Source organism: Mus musculus, chromosome 7 (assembly GCF_000001635.26).
Source record: "Mus musculus strain C57BL/6J chromosome 7, GRCm38.p6 C57BL/6J".
Lineage (NCBI taxonomy): Eukaryota > Metazoa > Chordata > Mammalia > Rodentia > Muridae > Mus > Mus musculus.
The window spans coordinates 32,872,213-32,879,306 of NC_000073.6; the positions used below are offsets into that span (position 1 = coordinate 32,872,213).

Sequence of the window (7,094 nt, forward strand, 5' to 3'; positions counted from 1 at the left end):
GTAGTCCTGATAATGATCAATTTCACTGCTCCTAATGTGACCCCTTATAGTCACCCCTTTCCTAACTGCCCATCAGGGTATTCATTGATTTGTTTTCCCCTTTCAGAAGATCTTGAAAATAAAATAATTATCACTGATTTGTGTACAACCATGAGGATTTTCCATTAATATAAGTGTGGGATTGTGTATTGTAAGGTGATTTCCCCTTTGTCATTAGTCCAAGGGCTTTTGCTGCCTTCAGGTTGGGACTGTTGTAAATAAAGCTGCTCTGTGCATTCATTAACCTGTTTCTCTCTTCTGTGTGTCAATATTCAGGCATCAAAGGCCTGCATGGCTCATTTGTACATGTGAGAGTTTATCTTCTAGATATGATGGAACAAGCAAGTCAAAAAGGAAGGAACAAACTACCTACATATATCAAGAGAAGGTACATATGTCATGCCACGCAATGCTATGTCAGGCACAATATTGTTGAGTGGGAGACAGAAAAACATGGGGAAGAGGCCTCCCCCTTTCCTGGGGACTCCTTGGGCACAGGAAACTGTTCTTGGATTTACTGGTTTGAATAAGCTAAACAGGTTTCAGATTTGGGACCAGGCTTAGTCCTGAGGTGGTATTTTGGAAAAATACTGGATAGGGTGTTAAAAGTGAAGATGTTCTGTTTTCTCAGAGTCATTGGTTTGCCTAGAGAGCTTTGACCCTGGGAAGGCCATTTGACCTTCCACAGGGTAAGGGTAAGTCAGCCTTCTTTAGAAAGCCCTAGGTGTTGTCATGTCACATCAGGAAACAGATGGACAGAGCAATGGCTCCATGCTTGTCAGTCTTAAACACTGACCAATGTGTCTTTTTTGTATAATTTTCAGTCCCTCAGCCTGCTCAACAGCACTTGCTCTCTTCAATGTGTCTTCTCCATTTTTGCCGCTAATATACAGAATAAGAGTTGTGTTACTATGTTGTATGCCAATTTTAACAAATGGAGTTCATCATTTTAATTTAAACAGCTCTCCATTCCTCTCTCCCTTTTACTTGTTGGGTTGCTGTTTTGTGTTTGAGTGTATAAGAAGGAGCAGGCATACATATGGCACAGCATGCATGTAGAGATCGTAGGGCAATTTTGAGCCATTGTTTAGTACAGGCCTCTGGATTTCTGATATTGTGGAATGCCAGGGTAGGTGTTCTACAAACTTTTGATAATTTACCTGAGCCCTCTAATCTCTCAACAGGAGCACTAGGACTCTAGGCACATGCTAACAAGTCTGACTTTACATGGGTTCTGGGAGTCAAACTCAGGATCCCAATAATGCACTGAAGCACTCTACCCATTGAACCTTCTTCCAAGTGCTTCACTCTTTCCTCATGTTGGGCATTGACTCCTGTTTCTTTCCTCATTGAATTTTTTTTGTATATTATTAAGTTCTGGGTTTCTTTTAAAGATTTATTTATTTATGTTATGAATATGAGTAAACTGTTGCTGTCTTCAGACACACATGAAGTGGGTCACAGATGGTTTTGATCCTTCATGTGGTTGCTGGGAATTGAACTTGGGACCTCTGGAAGAGCAACCAGCATTCTTAACTCCTGAGTCAACTCTTCAGACCCTTGGTTTTGTTTTCGAGGTAGGGTCTCAGAGTGTAACCATCACTGTCTTAGAAACTGCTATATTGGCCAGGGTGTGACAAATGGTAAATGTCACTATCAGACCAAGATTATCTGAGAAGCACACCCTTGTGATCTCTGCGTTACTCTCCTTTTATAACTGGACACAAGGATTTCATAGTTTTGTGATACAGCCCGGGGACAACATATGAGGCAAGTGTTTCTCCATTTCTTTACTATTCCGACAACCTGGTGAATCCTGTGGCTACTTACATGCTATTTTCCCTCAGACAATCCCAGTCTCCAGAGTCTCACAGAACTCCAGTAAACTGAGCATGGGGGCTCACATCTACAATCCCAGCACTCGGGAGGAAGAGGGTTTTGGATCTCTGTAAGTTCCAGGCTAGCCTGGTCTACACATTAACAAAAAAGGAGACCAGAAAGTCTCTCTCATGATCACCTGGCTAATCAGGAGCAGTCACGCTGCTCTCAGTGACTATACAAGTCATTTATCTCAGTATCTCCTAGATCCTCTGAAGACCTTGTTTAGCACATAGACACAGGTCACAGAACAGAGCTGCAAGCATTTATTTGAATCAGTCTAAGAGACTGGATGATGAAAGTACAGGATCAAGAATCCAACTACAGGAGAGAAAGAGGACAGGTCAGCAAGATGGCACTTTGATCAGACATGTTGCAAAGATGGGTTGCCCCAAACACATTAACATCTATTATCCTAATAGCTTGAAAAGATAGTCTAAAAAGGATTTTACGGTGTCCCTTCTATAGTGTGCCTGGCATTCTGGGCTGGCGTCCATGGCTTCCTGGAAAACAATAAGGCAGAGCAGGATAGTGTTGGCTATAGGCAAGGTACAGGACCTCAGCAGGGTACCCCAACTACCCACAAGGAGACTGATCCTCATGCACAGCAAAGAAAATCCCATACAGTGATTCAGGTCTCTCTCCAGTAACACATTTTGCCGCAAGGGAATTGGAACCCACTCACACCCTTCAGTAGGAAGCCTGAAAACCACCATAGTCAGGCAGAGAAGAAGAGGAGAAGGTTCTGGAAAGCATAGTGGGGGCTAGTTCTAGAGAGGGACAGTACAGCTGAGTATGAGTTTGGTGATATCTCACATACCTGAGCACCTCTCTACGGGCACATTGGCTGCATAACCATGTTAAAAATATGCCCCCCATTTGGACTTGCTAGAGAAAAATAATTTTGGATAGCACTGTTGTTTTTCAAGACCTGATACTCAAGTAAAATACTTTGGGAAGTAGGGTGAGAGCTGCACTGTTCAAAATATACATCTCTGCAATCTAGTTATGCTTGAAACAAGGAAGGACAGGTGACAATAGTGGTGAGGAACTTTAGGCAGTCCTGGGATGGGGTGGCATTTCAGACATAGTGGGAGGTTTTGTTTTAGCACAGATGATGCCTGCAGAAATGGGATTCATCGATGGCTGGGGAATAATAGACCCCAGAGAGGTTCCAAAAAAGACACTGGTGAGAAATTTCAAGCATCTTAGTGTAGAGCTGGGAGTACCAAACCAGTGCAGAGGCTATCCCAAGGACTCCATCTACCTACCATGGGTGAGAGCCCCATGTTTAACCAGCATGTGGGAGTGAGCTGCAGGATCATGCAAGGAACAGGCTGGCTGTTTACATGGCATGCTGCTTTACATGTACTACTGGGGGCAAGGGTTTCAGTTCTCAGTTGCAGGTCACCTGACATGTAGTAATGGTTGCATCTATCACTTGTACACAGCCTTACAGCATCTGTTGCATGGGTGAGTGGAGGTAGGGAGAAAATTACCATAATTTTGTGCTTCAGAAGTATGTTTCTTAAACTTTCCTCTCTATAGCAGCCCTGGATTTTTTCCAAGGCCACCTTTTCCTCTGCAGTAGCATTGAATGCCTGGAGTTCTTGATACATCCACAGCCTACTTCCAGAGACAACACTTGAATAGACTTAGAAGAAAGGAACACATGCTTCTGCTACAAACACAGAGAGAAAAACACCATTAAAAGACAATGGGATGGTCAAAGCAGAGGGTCAATGTTCCTTGCAGCATCTACAAATGCCTTAACTGACTTTTCTCATAGTCAAATGTGGAGAGTCGCGCAGCAAGCAATCGCGAGCCACGTGAAATTGCCATTATAAGATGGTGCTGGCCTCTGCTGTGCCTAACTAGTAAACAAGCCTTGTATGCAGGTGTGATAGTGAACTCACGCCTAGTCACTGCCCATTTTGGGGCGTAGTAATTGGGTGATGGGCGAGCAACAAATCAGGAGCTGACAAGCCATATCAGGTGCTGAAACGCCATGGCTGAGGGCTATATCAGCGACTTTATTTTCTGGGGTCGGGGTCTTCCTGAGAAGTAAACAATAAAGCTTTGCTGCAGAAGATTCCGGTTGTCCTGAGTGTGTTCTTGCCAGCGGGGACAAAAGCTCGGGCAATATTCAAACCCTCCCAAAGGCTTCAGCCTCCCAGAAAAAACATGGTTTACATGAGATACACAGATCTAGCAGAAAAACACCCATAAAGGACAGACCTTGATATCTGACCTTCACATAAGCCCAACACTTGCCTCACCAACAACTGTGCATTTAAGGTCCCTTAATCATGAGTATCATCACCAGCATACCTCTGTCTCCATATCCCACAAACCTAACAGTTCTAACTCAGTGCAGAAAGCATGAATTGCTTTTGCAGCTCCTTGCCAGTGGCCTCCGGAGGACACCTAGGTCTGTCTCAGGCCCACATTTAGATATCTCCATGGGACTGAAATGGGGTGAAAAAGGGTACCACTCTCACTTGTCTGGAAGTTCAGTTCTCCAGTCACCAGAAAGTCCAGCAGAAGAAGTGTCCCATTCATGGTCAAGAGTGCTAAATGCTCCTCACAGTGCAGATCCTCTTCTTTATAAACCATTATAGCTCTGAGCCCAGCCACACCCATCCACAAACATGCCTCCAGGAGTTCCAAACACCATTTGGGAAAGAGCCTAGCACCTGTGGATCTCCTTTCAACTTGCACAGAGGCAGCAGCATGGGGCCTCTCCCATTCTGAAGAACAAACAACCTGAGACAGCCAGATGTCAGCAGTTTCTGGAGAGAAGTTGTTTGTACCTTTGCCAAAGATGGTTTAAAGCTGATCTTTGCAAGCAGCCCATGTGCTGAACAAAATGACATGTGGTCCTGTTTCACTTGTCACCTGTGCTTCCTTGTCAAACTCCTTACCTATGCTTGATCCCATTGTCCAAGCTACTGAGACCTTTGTATTGGAAAGCTTAGAACAAGGAGGCACCATCTACCTCTCTTTGACACTCAGCCAGGGTAGTCACCAGCTCTTTGGCAGTGTGAACATCCTTGGGGGCTGATGATGCTTTTGTACCACAAATTGTGCTTCACTGCATAGTCGCTCATTCCTGTTGTCATGTTCACCTTGTCCACTCTCAGCTCTGTTAGGAACCATGTCTTAAAGAGGTTTGAACAGTATTGTCCATGTGATGAGAGCAGTGCATGGTAGAGTGAGGTATTCAACCATGAACATGAACTCTGCTGTCCAACACCCCTCAAGCTACTATGAACTGCCTGCCTGTATACTACACTGCTTCACAGGCACAGGAAGTGTTGTGTGCATAGTCTGTCTCAAGTTTAGAACAACATACTTACCCTAAGGAAGACATTTCCAGCAAAGATATGATTGACATCTCTGTGTGGTAGTTCATGTTTCTTATGACAGGAAGATCTTAAATTTAGGCTCACCCTGTTTGCAGTGTGTGATGGTTAATCTTGATGATCATTCTGACTGGGTTGAATGTTGGCATAGAAACAAAGTTCCGACTGGGCTTTTTTATGCGTGGTCAATTGAGTTAGGTAGACTTACTTTTATGGGGAAGCATGTACTATGTTTCAGAGACAGAGGTAAGCAAGCTGAGTAGAACCATTCATGCCTATCTGCCTCCTGATTATAGATGAGACCAACCACCTCAAGTTCCTTCACTGTGCCTAACTGACTGTGATGAACTGTACCTCTTCAAACTGTGATTAGAAATGTTGCTTCTCACCTGTCATTTTGTCAATAGTTCTCTACAACAGTGGCAGAATAGTTTTTTTAGCATGTGCAAAGTCCTAGGATTAACTTACAGCATTGCACACATAAACATTAGCCACCAAAGAGATAGCTCAGTGTACAATTGCTTATTTTACAAGCATAAGGTCCATTGTTCAAATCCCTAGGACCCATAAGAGTGTTGGTATACATGTCTAATTCCATGTGAGCCTCATGTTCAATAAGAGACTTGGTCTCAAAAAATTGTATGGAAAGATGAGATCGCTCAGTGATTAAAGGTGCAGTGATTGAAGGCGATGACCTGAGTTCAAATCTCAGAAACCACCTGGTAGAGCAAGAGAATTAACTCCTCCAAATTATCATCTGACCTTCACATGCACATGCATACATGCACACACACACACACACACACACACACACACACATCTTAGTACCACTGTCCACACACAGGCAAATACACAAGTAAACAAACACATGAACAGACAACTAGAATTTTCTGTGGAAACTGGAATGAGGAGGCATGAACTGGCTCCTAATTGACAAATATAAAACAATTTGTACAAAACAACTAAACTACATGATATTGGATTGTACTAGAATTTTGAAATAACCTATAAAACCATGCTGTTGTGAATGGTTTTGTGGCATATAAATGAGCATGGATGAAAGTCAGTGTTCTTACATCTCACAGAAGAATTCCAGAGGATCTGTAGATGTTTCTCCTGGGAGCAGACTCCTCTTCAGTCCTACACTGTGAGCTATATGTTCTCAAGAAAGCAGCAGGGTGAGCTTGGGGAACAGGTCAGTAAGTGAAGTAGTTGCTTGGCATACACTCTTGAATCCATGGTTTCCAACCCTATGAACTTATAGGACAGCTAGGCATAAAGTGACCCATTGTAACTCTAGCACCAGAGAGCTTACTGGCCAGTCCATCTAGCCATTAGCAAGCTCCAGTAAGAGGTCCTGTCTCAAAAAATATAAGGTGGTCTCAGCTATAAAAAGGACACAGAATTACTTCCCAGTACTCACATGATAGCTAACAACCATCTGTAACTCCAGTTGCAGAGGATCCAGTGCTTTACTGTGACCTCCACAGGGAAAGCATTCAGTATTTCATAAGACACTCATGCAGGCACAATCTCCATACACATACATTCAACCTAAATAAAATGTCAAGTAAGCACACACATATGCATATATGTATCAATACACAGATATAATGTATATACACACATGTCATGGTGGAGAGCAACTGAAGGCCCTCACTGTCTTTCTCTGGCCACTTTGTTCATACAGATATAAATGTCACGTGTCTTATTTAAGATTACTGTTACAGTGATACAACACGATGATCAAATCAGAGTAGCATCGGGTCACTAGGAACTAGACACTTGCTTAACCACATGATGCCCTTGTCT

At 43.3% G+C, this 7,094-nt stretch overlaps 1 pseudogene; it reads right to left on the minus strand.

Moving 5' to 3' along the window:
- Positions 1 to 2,327: 2,327 nt before the first annotated feature.
- Positions 2,328 to 4,479, minus strand: Scgb2b16-ps (annotated as a pseudogene).
- Positions 4,480 to 7,094: the final 2,615 nt, after the last annotated feature.